Here is a 15059-nt window from a genome sequence, read left to right on the forward strand (position 1 = left end):
CATTTGGTTGCCTGCCTGCTACATGGCAGTTAAATCCCTTCTGGCTGACACTGTTCCAAGAAGATAATGACCTCCCAGCAGATTGGGAACAATATTGACAAATGAGGGATCTGCCTCAGTTCAGACAGTGTGGGAAATGTTCAAAATACACGTCCGTATGACTCTTACTGCATGCATTAACAAACTTAAACGAACATCAGTGTTGGCTATTGACAGGGCAGAGGACAACCTACATGAAGCAGAGAGGGTGTGTCTTGATGACCCCAATGTAGACCGTGCAAACAGCCTTAAACTATGCTTAAGGGCCCTGGATCAACTACATTATGAGAAATCTAGACATAAAATCTTCTTTCACAAGCAGAGAGCATTTGAGCATGGGGAGAAGGCTGGGAAGCTCCTGGTTCACCTGGTGCATTGTGAGGAGAGGCCTCCTGTGGTGATTTCACTACGCTCCCCTGGCGATGTACTGGTGATGGAACCTAGCAAAGTGTCAGATTTATTTAAAGATTTCTTCAGTAATCTATACACAGCCACAGCTTCAAGAGATACCTCCTCTATTGAATCCTTCCTCAAGGAGCTGACAATCCCTCAGTTGACCGATGAACAGATAGAGGAGTTAGAGGCTCCATTAACAACAGACAAGATATCCAGGGCCATGGCAGAATTCCCAAGGTCTAAAGCCCCAGGATCGGATCGGATGGGCCAAGACAGGGGTGTCCCCTGTCACCACTGTTATACGCACTGCCAGCAGAGCTGCTCACAATAGCTATATGTGCACACCCTGGGATCGTGGGACTCAGTAGGGGGAGGTAATGGAAAACATTAGCATGTACGCAGATGACACGCTATTATACCTAGATGATTCAGACACCTCCCTACCACTGGCTTTAGCCTTAATTGAAGGGTTTGGCACATTTTCCAGCCTCAGAATAAGTTGGGGCAAGTCCCAGAAACTCCCCCTGGATAGCTTTCCATCATCCAGGAATAGATCCATGTTACCTTTACAGAGAGTAGATGCCATTAAATATCTGGGAGTGCAGACAACTAAAGACCCAGCAGACTATATATCACTAAACATAGTTTCACTATATGAAATGCTTAAGCAGAAGATCCAGATCTGGACTTGCTGCCCTCTAGGAGAGATGGGCCGAATAAATCCAGTAAAAAATATTCTCTTACCCAAAATTTTATACATGGTATGGCACTCACCAGTATGCCTAGTGCTCAGGCATTTCAAGTTAATGGAAACTATCCTAAATCTATTTATATGGGGCAATAATAGGCACAAACTTTCATGGCATAAACTGAAAAACCCCACTGACCTAGCGGGAATGGCCCTGCCTGACTTTAATGCATATTATATTGCAGCCCAATTGGCACAAATCTTTCATATTGACAAAGTGGACAGAGAGAGATTCCTCAGCTTTCTCTGCCCTAGATGGTCTCAAAAGACCCAGGACTCACTAGTGGCGATAACAGGGGGAGCGAGAGGGGAGGGAAGGTTGGACAACCGCAGATCACTTCTATATCACTACACTAGTGTAGTGCTGGTACTCCAAATGAGTACGCGCTATGTCTGTAAATCTAGTTTTTGTCCAAACCTGTAGTTGAGTTTTGGGGTTAATTGTTCTAAATTCAAGAGTCATTCAATCAGTTTGGCTGGGCTGTATTAAGGTTCTGTCAGGTCATAGCTGGAGTTTTGCACCTGTGAGAGGCATTAGAACGCAGTCTGGTTGGATGTATTGGGTACCAATTTCTCTCTCGGAGCCAATCAGTGGGCGTTTGTCTCGCTGTGAGGTCACGTCTTTCTGGGTTCCGGTCCAGAAGTTGTTGCTGTCCTCCTGACCAGCCCCCAGGGGCCCTCATGGCCTGGGTTGCGGATCCATCGATTTCCGAGCCTTGGAACTGGTTAGTTTGAGGCACAGTAACTGGAAGGAGGATTTTAAGGTGTTCCGGTGCCATCTCGGGTTTGGAGAGGCCCAGCAACACTACATGCAACCAGGGGAGGACTCTTCAGTAAGAGGGCCACGCACGAGGCTGGCTGCTCGGTAAGAGCCTGGAAGCTGAGTTGCCATGGACATTGATTGAATCCACATTTCTTACGGTATCGCCAGACTGGCTGCAAGATTCTGGTACAATAAGAAAAGTTCCTACCTCTATCCTTCTGGTTACAACTAAGTTTTCAACCAAGTCTGTGTGAGAGACTTTGCAAAGCTAGAATTACTTGTTGGCTGCTAGATCCAAGGTCAAGGATTTATCCAACAGTTATAGAATCAAGTTGCGAGTGGCTATTCCCTGGATTATGTACAGAGAGAGACTTTTATTGAAGTCAGCAGTTCCAAGCACCTGAGCTAAACTTTATCCTGATACCCTCTATTAACAACTTAGAGACTGAGTTTGTTTAACTGTTTTATGCAAAATAAAAATCCTAACAAGGAATTCAGGTGTTGGGAACCGCTAGAAAAGGGCAACGAGTTACGAGCTGGTGGAGGTAATCGGTAAGCACAGAAAAATTCAGCCGCTCCTTTGGGGGTAAGTGCTACAATAGGATATGGAAACTAGCCTCAGAGAGGTTAAACCTGTCAACAATACATGACTTCACCAGCATTTGGCACAACACGAATCTTCATGAATTCTACTCAATGCCAGACAGTGAGAAATAGCAGGGATTAAACAAAAAGTCTCAGATATAACCACCAGAGTCTCCTCACTGGAAACTAGCACCTCAGCCCTTCGCCAAGATGTTGCTGGCCTACGAGTCAAGCATGAAGAAATCACAGACCATATTGCCCAGTTACAATTACTAATGGACGACCTGGAAAATCACAACTGCAGGCACAATGTCAGAATTCGTGGCTTGCCAGAGGCCACAGGACAAGCTGACCTTAGGTCCTTTGTTATCTTCACACTTATTCTATTAAAGAGGGCATACTTCAGAGAGCCTGGCGCAGAGGGCATATTGATTTTGATGGTGCTCAGATCACCCTTCTGCCAGATGTTTCCCAGAGGACCATACAGATGTGCCGCTGCATGAGGCCCCTGCTGGAAATTTAATGAGCAAGGGATCACCTACAAGTGGGGACACCTTTTCTTCTTCTTCTTTCCAATAGATTTTATTGAGTAAAAAGACAATACAGCAAGTAGAAACATATGATTAACATCTGTTGCAAATGGTAAGTCACATAGAACCTGTTACACATGTGGTAACTCGTATGACAGCGAAAATCAAATATAAACTTTAAAGATCCAAACACTATTATTGGTCCAACCAGACAGTGTAGATTGCCCAGACAGTCATCCTTATGGAAGTCCGTTGGCTGTGTATCTTTTGCATCAGTAAATATCAAATAATAATTTTCTTTAAAAAAAAAAAAAAAAAAAAAAAAAGAAAAATGGGGGGGGGGGGGGGGGGAGGGGGATAGGGTAAGAGGGGGGAGGAAAGAGTAAGGGGAGGGGGGGCAGGGGATAAGGGGGGGGGGATGATGGGTTCGCCTCCGCTGCCCTCAATCATAAGTGTGTGGTGAGGAAAATGAGATGATAGGCGAGTGGGTTATGTGGCAGTGTATCTATATTTTTGGTCCTTAGAAGCAAAAGGGTCGGGGATTTGGGATGTCAGATATTCTCTGGGGGGGGGACCCAGTAAGGGGAAATTGGTCAGTTTGGTGTATAGAAAGATCAGAGAAGGTAAGTCACAGGTTGGAGTGCTGAGTGTGGGTTTACTTCTATATCTTGGCCTAGCTGTTGTGCGCTTTAATGCGATCGAAGTCAGGAGTAGTTAAGAAGTGTTTCCAGCATGCCCATTTGGACCCATATTTCACCTTTTCTATCTGATTGCACACAAAGGAGGCCATTCGTATGCCCTCCGACAACCTGCAGAAGTTTCTGCTTTTCTCAGATCCCTTGGGTTACCACCGGTATCAGTTCCCAATTGGCTGGCGTTTGTCCTTCCTCCTGGCAATGCAAACCCTATGGCAAACACTCCAGCTAGACCTTAACGGTCCTGGCACAACCACTGCACCCAACGCAGAAGACCACAGGCTCCCCAGGACAACGAGCCATAAGCCTTTTAGGCTAAAAACTGTTTTGAGCTAATAGACTGCCCGAGACTTCTGTGCCTTCCACTACATGTAAGTGACACATTGTTTTTTTTTAGCTGCCCCACTTTCCATTGACTCATGGGATTAGAGACTTATATTAGAGTCGGCCCCTGACTCTCCAGATCTGGGAGTGACGAGTCTCTGAGATTGTCAGATTGTGGGACCACCCCTTGATGTTCCCAACCCAGAACTGTGTTATTTTATGTAGAAGAAGTGTTCGAATCCCAACCATGACACTACCTGCCTGGAGTTTGCATGTTCTCCCTGTGCCTGCATTGGTTTCCTCCGGGTACTCTGGTTTCCTCCCACACTCAAAAGACATGCAGGTAGGCTAATTGGCTTCTATCCAAAATTGGCCCTAGTATATGAATGGGGACCTTGGATTGTGGGCTCCTTGAGGGTAGGGAGCGATGTGAGTGTGCAATGTACAGGGATAGGGGCAAATGTAGACACTCAATCAGGTTGAACTGGATGGACTGGTGTCTTTATTCAACCTTACTAACTATGTAACTATAACATGATGACTCGTGGACAGAAGTGTAAATGTGAAAAGGTTGTAATAGTAAAAAAAGTAAATAATTACTTTTTTCATACCCTATGTAGGGGCCCAAGAGCAATCACTGATGGGACTTGAATGGTTCTGACTCATTCTCATTGGGCTTTAGCCCTCTGGGAATGTGCAGCTTGACTAAACAATGGTATTAGAGTTGTGCTATGCTGATAATTAAGATGGTTACACCTTGGTTGCCACTCCAGTACTCTGAAAAGTTAATTGTTCTTTTTCTTTTTTGTGTACTTTCGTTTTTGAGCTTTTTTTTTCAATAGAGAAGCTACCTTTGATAATGCGGCTTCTCTTGAGGCCGCCTCGGGTGGTGAGCTGTTGGGGGAGTCCTGCACTATAAGGGCCCAACCTCTGAAGTGCCTTACTTCTTCCCCCACTAGGCCTTAACTGTCCAGCTAGGCATTTGGAGATTTAGTTTTATCCCACCCTTCCTACTGTCCCCTTATTTTCTTTATTCAAACCTTTACCCTAGCTAACTTGTACCTGCCGAATGTGGACCAACTCCCAGTACTCGACACATGTCTAAATGCTCTGGCTTTGTTTGCTGAGGGAACACTAGTGTTAGGAGGGGACCTCAATCCTACCATTGATCCTCGCAAAGACTCATCAATGGACTCCTCTGCCTTGTCCCTGAGAGCTTGGAACCAAATCAAGGAATTGCTGCATTCCCACTGTTTGGTCGATATTTGGCGTATCCTCCACCCGCAGGAGAGAGATTACACATTTTTATCCGCAGTGCATGGCTCATATTCGAGGATAGATCTTTTTCTGATCTCTCACAGTACAATTCCCTTGGTCTCTAGCGCCCAGATTGTCAGATCATGCTCCGATCTCCATTGTGTTGGCCCTTCATCATGTGGCATCTAGTTCAAATACTTGGTGACTAAATGAGTCTCTTTTACAAGACTCTGTTAAAATGGACATCGTACGTGAACTGGGTCAGTTCTTTAGAGCAATAAAGATTTGGTTCCTAATCCTCTCTCCATATGGGCTGCACACAAGTGCTATGTGAGAGGAATCAAGCAAGGGCACAGACTTAAAGCAGCCAGGGCGAAAACACTGTCCAAGCTGCTCTCAAGGCTACATGACTGTGAAAAACGCCATAAATCCCACCCAGACAGGACATTGGAGGCAGAAGTGACTGGCCTCCGAGAGCAAATTAGAGAACATTTCCTATTTCAATCTAAGAATGGGCTTTTATGGGCGTGCAGATCCTTTTACGAGTACGGAGACAAATGTAGTAGGTCGCTTGCGAATGCCATAAGAACCCAACACAATGTATCCTACATTCCAGCCCTGTCTACCCCCATGGGAACCAAAATTCATGAATCCGCAGAGATGGCGGAATCTTTCCATACTTTTTAGGAAGACTTTTATAACTTGCATTCTCGCCCAATGGGAAAATGGCCCCAAGACAGATTGGAAGATATTGAGACTTACCTTGCGGAGGCGAATTTGCCCTCTCTTAACAAGGACGAGGTGGAATTGCTCTCGCGGCCCATAACTGCAGCGGAATTCACAGAGTGCATTAGCGGGGTCTGCTAGAGGGAAAGCACCCGGTCCCGATGGCTTCACAATCTCTTATTACAAAACATTTCAAGCCCAGCTAGCGACCCATTTTGCCATGGCCTTTAACGCAATATTGGACAACCACGCCATACCTCCGGACCTCTTGCAGGCCAGCATCTCTGTTATCCCTAAACCTGAGAAGGACCCACTTCTCTGTTCGAGTTACAGGCCTATCCCTTTACTTAATTGTGATCTCAAACTGTTCACAAAAATCCTGGCCTAGAGATTAGGGCCTGTTCTCCAACGTATAATCCTCCTGGATTAGGTCGGTTTTATTCGTAACAGAAAAGTGCTGGACAACACTACAAGGACGATAGATGTGGTGGCAAGGGCCAAACACCTTAACGTCCCGCTCATCCTGTTACCCACAGATGCCAAAAAAGAAAAGGCATTTGAAAGGGTGAGCTGGACTTTCCTACTAGCCACCCTGCGACGCCTTGGCATGCCGACCTCCATGTTGTCCTGGATAGCTGCCATTTATTCGTCCCCTATTGCCTCGGTTAAAGTAAATGGAGTAGCTTCCAATCCCTTCAAGATAAGCAACGGCACGAGACAGGGATGCCCGCTCTCTCAGCTCCTCTTTATACTTATTTTAGAACCTCTACTGCAACATGTTAGGCTTAATCCTGACATTAGAGGACTAGAAACAAGCACATACCATCATAAAACTGCTTCTTATGCAGACGACCTGTTGTTCTACATCTCTGAGCAACATACTTCTCTAACGGTCCTCTTATCGGAAATACGCCATTATGGTGACCTATCATATTTCAAAATGAATCTGCAAAAGTTGGAAGCGATTAACATCTCCCTCACTCCTACCTCACAGGCTCGCCTCAGTAGCAATTTTCCCTTTCGGTGGGCACCCCAAGCCATCCATTATTTAGGTACTAATATCTCTTTGAATCTACATCTCATCTACGAACTCAAATTTCAGCTCCTCTTGAAGATCTTCTCTTCAGACCTAGAGAGATGGAAGAACTTGGCGGTTTTATGGTTTGGTAGATGCAATGTTTCGAAGATGAATATCATGCCAAGGTTGCTTTACCTCTTACAAGCCCTACCAATTAGGATACCACAGATCTTCTTTAGAACCTTACATTAGGTATATATGGCAGGGCAAGCCTCTGCCACTTAAAAGATCTCTATTACAGAGATCAAAGCTCAGAGGAGGAGTTGGCCTGCCCGATCCAGCCCTGTACTATACAGCAGTCCACATGAATAGAATAGTGGACTGGTGCAAACACTTGCCCCATAAACGATGAGTCCGCCTGGAATGAGAATCTGTCCCATTTCCCCTTGAAGGTCTGCCTTGGAGTGGAACAATTTTCTCCAGATTCTCCCCACCTCACCCACTAATTGAGCCCACCTTGCAGAAACTTAATAGGTACTTTAAATTGTTGGATACACCTAGTTTTCCTTTAACACTGATAATTGGTCACCCAAACTTTTTACCAGGTATCTCCGTCAAATCCTACCGGCTCAAACAGGACCAGTGTCTAATTAGAGTCTCTTCTTTTCTGGGTCCCTCACAGTGGTGTGACCCTTCAAGCATGTACCCCGGACTTAGATCCTCCATCTTGGGTAGATGGAAGTTGTTGCAACTCAACCATTTCCTCAAATCCCTCCCGGAAATTGGTAGTTTTCACAGACAGCCAATGTCGTTTGAAGAATTATGCCTGGGAGATGAGCCTATATGAAAATCTCTTACCTATTCATATAATATCCTAATTGCTCACACGTGTGGAAGCAGCAGTCCCCACCGACAGTGTCACAGTGGTTTGCGAGGGTTTGCGATATTCAGCGGATGGAACAGCTCACAGCTGCCTTGGGGGAAAGGGAAGAGGAACACCACACCCACTGAAAACACTGGAACCTTTTCTGATTCTAGGAGGAATATAAGACTTACATCTGAGCACCCTGTCTTAAGATAAACACCTCTTCCTCCTTTCCTTACACCTGCCTGTGACTGCTTCTCCCTCCCTTTTCTTCTTGCTATTTTCTTTTTTTTATCCTTCCCTCTTTTGATATTTTACCTTTATTTTCTTACATAAATGTAAAATTCCTATGGACTGCGGAAAATTGCCTATAGAGAACTTGAGGTCCTGTAGACTTCTCCTCATCGCCAAGTACTGCAATGTGGTGACTAGCCTTTGCTCGGGAGTTATGGCTTGCCACATGCAGGTGTCCTGCCTGCTAATATAAGGGGTGAGCAAAGCCAACAAACGGTGAAAAATGGGGTCCATCATCCAGAGAAAATTCCTGAAATCATCAGGGTTACTCTCCTGAATATCCTGCAGCAAAGGCATATGAGAGAATTGATCACGCTGGAATAACCAATTCTTGGTCCATGAAATCCTCCCCACCCTGTTCATGGACTGGGCTTGGATCAGAGTAAGAACCCCAACACCAAGCCCCCGCATGGCACGAACTCTACAACAAGTACGTAACCGCAACATGGCTTCAAAACGGTTGGCTGGTCAGAACGAACTAACCGAATGCACTGAAGAACAGCAAGGCCTGTGAAAAGTGGGCTGAAAATCCGTAACGAGCGGACAAGAATGCACTTAAAAACAGATACGAACTGACTGCACAAATTGAAAAACAGATACAAACCCACAAGCACAAACTGAACAGCAGTAAAACGATCGGAATAAGCACGAGTCTGAAAAGCGTGAATCATCTCTCACCAAACTTCTACTAACACGAGATAAACACGAGACTAGCAGAGCCCAAAGGGTGGTGCACTGGGTATTGAACTTAAGTTTTCTAGTCCCATCATATGTATTGTACTTCACCACGTTCTTGACGGTCGGAATATGGTGTGATTGTGTGTATGCAAGACAGCTTATACAGAATCCCGTTGGAAAAACCATCATAGCTTTTTCTGACCAAAATTCTGATCATGTGTATGCGGCATAAGTAATTTTCTAGCAAAAAAAATATGTTTTAATTTGTAAACAACACATCTAAAAAAGAGGCCCAGTCCTTAAGTGGTAAAATGCTAAATAAATAATAGATAAATTGTGAGATATCATGTATATAAACAATATAGTTCAAAGCAGTCATAAGGTGTTCTATCCCATGAATTCCAGCTATTGTAGATAATAGCTGTGAGTGTGTAGGGGTAACAGCGGATAATCAGCAAGTAGGGATAACTCTTTTTGCAGTCAACAAAGCAAAGGCTATCGGCATGTTTAGGGATACCTGGATAAGGTAGGCCTAGCAAATAGTAAAAGGTATCTAAAGGGAAATCTTTTAAAAGAAGATTTTGCAGGAACTTCTGAACATGGGCTTAAAAAGGTTTAATAATAGGACAATCTCAAAATATGTATGACATCCCTGTGACATCATCGGCATTGACTAAAAACTGAAGGATTGCGTTCATGTAAAACAGCCGGAGTCTTCTATCAAAATAGGAGGATCTTATGGGCAGTTACTCTCTGCACCAAGCACCTTGAAATTGTAAAAGTAGACTCCCAGATTCTGCCCCAATACTGAAGGGATATAGGACAATCTAGAACAGTGTTTCTCAAGTCCAGTCCTCAAGGCACCCTAAAGGCCCGTACACACGGTCGGACTTTTTGACAACAAACATGCAAATTAGCTGTTTTGGAGCAACATCCGACTGTGTGTACGCTCCATCGGACAAACTTTTTCTGTTTTCATCGGACTTTTGTTGGCTCTGCGAACGGACAAACTTTTTGACAACAGAAGTCCGATGGAGCAAAGTCCTACCGTGTGTACGCAAAAGCATCGGACTTTTGTACAAGGTACAAACACGCATGCTCAGAACCATTGCAAACGATCAGACTACAATACAGAAGTTGACCAAAGGTGGCGCTGGAGTCATTGAACGTCCTCTTTTGAAGCGGCGTCAGTACGTTGTGACGTCATTACGTTCGTGTTTGTTGTCAAAAAGTCCGACCGTGTGTATGCAATACAAACTTGTGGACAACACACTTTGTACAAAAGTCCACGGAAAAGTTTGTACAAGTCCGACCGTGTGTATGGGGCTTTACAGGTCATGTTTTCAGGATTTCCCTCAGATGAAACAGCTGTGGTAATTACTAGCAGTGAAACTGATTACATCACCTGTGCAAAATAATAGAAAGCCTGAAAACATGACCTGTTGGGGCACCTTGAACACTGGAGTTAACAAACACTGCTCTAGAATATTGGTCCATTTACACATATAAAGGTGGCTGGTTTCCGACGGTGGAATACATTCATGCAAGATTTTATAAATGAATCAGATTAAGTGTGGTGCATATGGGCCTCAAGAGCATAAAAGTTCAGTAGGTTTATTGAGGGCTAAAGAAGGGGATTTAGAGGAAAAGAAATGTTTCATTTGGAGGTGTAAAAAATAGCTTGAAGATATATTTATTTTGGATTCAACAAAAGACCACAGTTTAGGGGGAAAGTGTATGTACTAAATATGATACACTATCTGGGATATCTGGATTTAAGCGTACATTTGACAAAGCAAGGCAATGGGGAAGAGAGAGAGTATTGCTTAACACACTTGTTCCACACAGAAAGGGTAAACAGCACTGAAGCAAGACACAGTTGTTAGTTGAGGCATTGACTTGTGAGGGGGAGACCAAATCACAGTCCATCTATTGGGAGCATAACATGACGAGCAGGAAAAAGCAGCCCTGAAATGTGTAGCATAATAATATTTAACTATGTCTGGTGCTCCCAAATCCTTTCTAAATCACAAGGCATGAACCACTGAGCTAGCTATACGATGTGAGGTGCTATGCCAAATGAAGTTAAGAAAGGTTTTCTGAAGCAATTTAAGTTGATATTTTGGGATAGGCACTAGTAATGTTTTAACCACTTAAGGACCGCCGTATTGCCATTATACGTCATCAGAATGGCACAGGCAGGCACAAGCACATAGATGTACGTGCCTGCCTTCCAGCGGGTGGGGGGTCCGATCGGACCCCCTCCCGCTGGATACGGCGGTCCCTTTCGGTGCCGGAGCGATCCGCGATGAGGGGATGGCCGTTGGTTTCTGGCCATCCCCTCTCGATCGCTCCTGGCCAGTGACGAACTTCCTCCCCTGTGAAAATGTAAACACAGGAGGAGGAAGTGATGTCACACTCCTCGTGGCGGTCTTTTTGACCGGACAGCGAGGAGTGAAGACATACAAGTAAGTGCACCAACAGTCCACTGACACATAGGTACACACAGGTACACATTTCACCCCAGTCACCCCCCGATCACCCCCCCCCCCCCCGATCGGCCCCCCGCCCCTCCCCAGTCACAGTGTCACTAATGCAGTGTTCATTTATTTATTGATCACTATATTTAGTGTCAGTTGTGACTGTAAAAAGTGTCAGGGCAGCTAGTGTTAGGCCCCTTTAGGTCCAGGGTAGCCCCCTACCCCCCCCTAATAAAGGTTTAACCCCTTGATTGCCCTCCCAGTTAACCCTTTCACCCCCTTTTACCAGTGTCACTAAGCGATCGTTTTTCTGATCGCTGCAATAGTGTCACTGGTCCCGCTAGGAAGCTAGTTTTTTTTTAGGTTCAACGCCAGGTTTTTATAGAGTTAGGTACCCCGATATATAACCTAATAAAGGTTTTAACCCTTTGATTGCCCCTAGAGTTAACTCTTTCACCAGCGATCGCTGCATAAGTGTCACTGGTGACGCTGGTTAGCCAGTTAGTTATTTAGTTATTTAGGTTCCCCGTCAGATTTTTATAAAGCTTCAGGTACCCCCATATAAATACCCAATAAAGGTTTTAACCCCTGATTGCCCTTAGTTAACCCTTTCACCAGTGATCACCGTATAAGTGTTACGGGTGACGCTGGTTAGGTAGTTCGCTTTTTATAGCATCAGGGCACCCGCCATTTATTACCTAATAAAGGTTTAACCCCCTGATCACCCGGCGGGTGATATAAATTTGGTTTTAGGGTCAGAAAGGGTCTGCGTCGCCCCAGGCTAGGTTAGTGCCAGTACCGCTAACACCCACGCGCAAAGCATACACCTCCCTTAGTGGTATAGTATCCGAACAGATCAATATCTGATCTGATCAGATCTATACTAGCTTGCCCAGCAATTTAGCGTTCTAAAAAAACGCATTGCTAGCAGGATCAATCCAGATACCTGCTAGCACCTGCGTTTTGCCCCTCTGCCCAGCCCAGCCCAGCCCAGCCCATCCAAGTGCAGTATCGATCGATCACTGTCACTTACAAAACACAACACACATAACTGCAGCGTTCGCAGAGTCAGGCCTGATCCCTGCGATCGCTAACAGTTTTTTTTGTAGCGTTTTATACAGTCGCTGACAGGCTAGGTGCTTTTTTACCTGTGAGTCTCACTACTGTACCCCTAAATTTAGAGCCCCAAATGGCAAAGCGAAGGTACACTAGTGAAGAGGCCTACACGTTTCTGAGCATGACAGATAGTGAAGAGGAAGACACTGATCTGTCAGATTCAGGCTCAGAATACGAACCTGTAGAGGACAGCGCCTCCATGTCAGATAGCTCTGACGACGAAGAAGAGGTCCCTGCTAACGTCAGGCGTACCCGACCCCGATTTTCTGATGTTGTTGAGGTGCAGGAACCGCAACTCCCTCGTATGGAGTATAGAGCCAGTACTAGCGCCGCTCATCCTTTTGGTGAACTGGCAAGCACCAGCGGCCTAGTACACCCTGGACGTACATCCAGCACTTCAGTATCACGTGGTGACGTGGCGAGTCCCATAAGTGCAGTTCAAGCTGGCGAGGTGGCAAGCACAAGTAGTGTCCCGCTGCCACCAAGAAGACGAAGACAGACCCGTCGTTCCCATAGTGCCCTTCCTGCAGAATTCGCCAATCCTGATTGGGTGCCCACCACTTCTGCAGCACCAGTACTTCCCCCATTCACTGCCCAACCCGGTATTCAGGTGGATACAGATGATTTTACGCCACTCGATTTTTATTCTCTGTATTTCACGGAAGATCTCTATAGATCTATTGTGGACCAAATCAATTTATATGCTGGTCAACACATCGCCGCTAATCCCCAGTTGCCGTCTCTTGCCAGAGATTGGAAACCAGTTACGGTTTCCGAATTTAAGACCTTTCTGGGCCTTTCTCTCAACATGGGCACACATAAATTCATGAGGATGCGGGCTTATTGGTCCACGCATCCGGCTGACCACATGCCCGTGTTCTCTAACTCCATGTCCAGGAAACGATACGAGCAGATCTTGCGGTTCTTGCACTTCAGTGACAATGAACTTTGTCGTCCACGTGGAGACCCTGAATACGATCGGCTCTACAAAATTCGGCCCCTCATAAACCACTTCAACCAACGTTTTGCAGACTTGTTTACTCCCCAAGAAGTTGTCTGCGTTGATGAGTCCCTGGTTAAGTTTACTGGTCGCTTGTCATTCAAACAGTACATTCCCAACAAGCGTACCAGATACGGGGTCAAGCTCTATAAGTGCTGTGACAGGGCCACAGGCTATGCATGGAGCTTTATGGTTTATGAGGGTAAAGATAGTTACGTAGAGCCGGAGTACTGCCCTGATTACATAGGAAGCGCTGGCAAGATAGTGTGGAAATTGGTGTCACCCTTATTCGTAAAGGGGTACCACTTGTACGTGGACAACTATTACACCAGCGTGCCACTGTTTAGTCATTTATTTGATCATCAGATTGGAGCATGTGGCACCGTGCGACCTAATTGCCGGGGCTTTCCCCAGCGGCTTGTAGATTCCCGTCTTAGGCTGGGGGAGAGAGCTTGCTATCGGTGTAATAATTTGCTCGCTATGAAGTGGAGGGATAATAAGAATGTTTTCGTTCTTACCTCCCTTCATGCAGACACGACGGTCCAAATTTCTACGGCGACTGGTATTGTGGAGAAACCATTCTGTGTCCACGAATATAACAAAAATATGGGAGGGGTGGACCTCAATGACCAGATGTTGGCGCCGTATCTAGCTTCCCGTAAGGCCAGACGCTGGTACAAAAAAGTGTCTGCTTACTTATTTCAATTGGCTTTGCTGAATGCTTTTGTGCTATACAAAACTTCAGGCGAGACATTAACCTTTCTTTTCTTCCAAAGAGAGGTTGTCACAGAGCTTCTGTATCCAGAGGGTTCTGCACCTCACCATTCCCAACCAAATGCAGTAAGCCGGCTGCATGAGAGGCATTATTCTTATGTCCTCCCGAGTACCCCTACCCAACGAACCCCCCAAAAAAGATGTCGTGTCTGTACCAAGCGCGGATTTAGGCGTGACACCCGTTCTTATTGTCCACGCTGTCCTGGCAATCCTGGTCTTTGTCAGGGTGAATGTTTTGAACGCTACCACACACTAGTGAAGTATTAGCATAGGGTACAGCATTTCACAGGCTAGGCACACTAACACAGAGTCTCCCAAGATGCCATCGCATTTTGAGAGACCCGAACCGTTACAGTTTACAGTTCAAAAAAAAGTGTATAAAAATAAAATAAAAAAAGTAAAATAAAAAAAAACATATAAAATATAAAAACCAAAAATAGTTGTCGTTTTATTGTTCTCTCTCTCTCTCTCTCTCTTCTCTCTAATTTTTTATACTTTACTGTTTACTGTGTTATTGTTAACCATTTTTCATGTTTTCAGGTACGCCATTCAGCTGCAGCGTGGATTTATTTATCTTGACAGCAACAGCGTTTGCTCCCACGATACATAAAGCTGCGACTCCAGTGCTGTAGGAGGTGATTTCACCACCACAGTTAAAAAAGAGCATATATGCTGAAGCATGGGGGCATAAGGGGTGGAGGAGCAATTTTGCTCCTAATGCCGCGTACATACGGTCAAAATTCCGACGGAGGGCTTGCCCGTGGAAAAGTT

Source organism: Lithobates pipiens, unplaced genomic scaffold (genome assembly GCF_037356315.1).
Source record: "Lithobates pipiens isolate NorthernLeopardFrog02 unplaced genomic scaffold, aLitPip1_a1.2 Scaffold_8, whole genome shotgun sequence".
In the NCBI taxonomy this organism is placed as follows: domain Eukaryota; kingdom Metazoa; phylum Chordata; class Amphibia; order Anura; family Ranidae; genus Lithobates; species Lithobates pipiens.